The following is a 2,500-nucleotide window of genomic DNA, read 5'->3' on the forward strand; positions in this document are numbered from 1 at the left end:
AACGATCGATCCACGGTACAGAATGCAAAAATATGATTGTTAAAATTTTCGACTAATCGGTTCTAAGAGGCGAAGCAATACGCCGCTGGGACTTTGAAATATTTCGGAGCGCACCTAAAGTTCGTTATTTTGGCTAAACGGAGCGAAAATCTGCATTTATACCATCACGGACGTTAGTTCAATAGCGTTTAACGATGGATCCACGGTACAGAATGCAAAAATATGATTGTTGAAATTTTCGACTAATCGGTTCTAAGAGGCGAAGCAATACGCCGCTGGGACTTTGAAATATTTCGGAGCGCACCTAAAGTTCGTTATTTTGGCTAAACGGAGCGAAAATCTGCATTTATACCATCACGGACGTTAGTTCAATAGCGTTTAACGATCGATCCACGGTACAGAATGCAAAAATATGATTGTTAAAATTTTCGACTAATCGGTTCTAAGAGGCGAAGCAATACGCCGCTGGGACTTTGAAATATTCCGGAGCGCACCTAAAGTTCGTTATTTTGGCTAAACGGAGCGAAAATCTGCATTTATACCATCACGGACGTTAGTTTAATAGCGTTTAACGATGGATCCACGGTACAGAATGCAAAAATATGATTGTTAAAATTTTCGACTAATCGGTTCTAAGAGGCGAAGCAATACGCCGCTGGGACTTTGAAATATTTCGGAGCGCACCTAAAGTTCGTTATTTTGGCTAAACGGAGCGAAAATCTGCATTTATACCATCACGGACGTTAGTTCAATAGCGTTTAACGATCGATCCACGGTACAGAATGCAAAAATATGATTGTTAAAATTTTCGACTAATCGGTTCTAAGAGGCGAAGCAATACGCCGCTGGGACTTTGAAATATTTCGGAGCGCACCTAAAGTTCGTTATTTTGGCTAAACGGAGCGAAAATCTGCATTTATACCATCACGGACGTTAGTTTAATAGCGTTTAACGATCGATCCACGGTACAGAATGCAAAAATATGATTGTTAAAATTTTCGACTAATCGGTTCTAAGAGGCGAAGCAATACGCCGCTGGGACTTTGAAATATTTCGGAGCGCACCTAAAGTTCGTTATTTTGGCTAAACGGAGCGAAAATCTGCATTTATACCATCACGGACGTTAGTTTAATAGCGTTTAACGATGGATCCACGGTACAGAATGCAAAAATATGATTGTTAAAATTTTCGACTAATCGGTTCTAAGAGGCGAAGCAATACGCCGCTGGGACTTTGAAATATTTCGGAGCGCACCTAAAGTTCGTTATTTTGGCTAAACGGAGCGAAAATCTGCATTTATACCATCACGGACGTTAGTTCAATAGCGTTTAACGATCGATCCACGGTACAGAATGCAAAAATATGATTGTTAAAATTTTCGACTAATCGGTTCTAGGAGGCGAAGCAATACGCCGCTGGGACTTTGAAATATTTCGGAGCGCACCTAAAGTTCGTTATTTTGGCTAAACGGAGCGAAAATCTGCATTTATACCATCACGGACGTTAGTTTAATAGCGTTTAACGATGGATCCACGGTACAGAATGCAAAAATATGATTGTTAAAATTTTCGACTAATCGGTTCTAAGAGGCGAAGCAATACGCCGCTGGGACTTTGAAATATTTCGGAGCGCACCTAAAGTTCGTTATTTTGGATAAACGGAGCGAAAATCTGCATTTATACCATCACGGACGTTAGTTCAATAGCGTTTAACGATCGATCCACGGTACAGAATGCAAAAATATGATTGTTAAAATTTTCGACTAATCGGTTCTAAGAGGCGAAGCAATACGCCGCTGGGACTTTGAAGTATTTCGGAGCGCACCTAAAGTTCGTTATTTTGGCTAAACGGAGCGAAAATCTGCATTTATACCATCACGGACGTTAGTTTAATAGCGTTTAACGATGGATCCACGGTACAGAATGCAAAAATATGATTGTTAAAATTTTCGACTTATCGGTTCTGGATCACTGAAAAATCAAAAAAAATTATTAATTTTGATTAATTAAATTACATATGTAGTTTTATATTGTTATAGTCTCGTATTTGTTAATGTTTTGTCGTAAGAAAATGCAAAAATATTGTTTTAATGTTTTCGTCTCATCGGTTCTGGATCGCTGAAAAATCAAAAAAAAATATTAATTTTGATTAATTAAATTACAAATGGAGTTTTATATTGCTATAGTCGCTTATTTGTTAATGTTTTACCGTAAGAAAATGCAAAAATATCGTTTTAATATTTTCATCTCATCGGTTCTGGGCGGTTTTAAAATTTTTTAAAATATTAATTAAACCCATGATTTACATGAGAATGTGAATTTATTATGTCCTGCATGTTAATTTATTAATTTTCATGTATAGAACGTTATAAAATGAAAGGATATGTTCGACGATATTTTCAGTCTAAGTTTTACCGTGCCGGCGGGATGGTACGCTCTCACGGCGGTTTGCACAGGCATACGCCTGGGCGTAAGCCCATGCGTCGCCGACCTAGCGGCCG

Source organism: Osmia lignaria, unplaced genomic scaffold (assembly GCF_051020975.1).
Source record: "Osmia lignaria lignaria isolate PbOS001 unplaced genomic scaffold, iyOsmLign1 scaffold0012, whole genome shotgun sequence".
Lineage (NCBI taxonomy): Eukaryota > Metazoa > Arthropoda > Insecta > Hymenoptera > Megachilidae > Osmia > Osmia lignaria.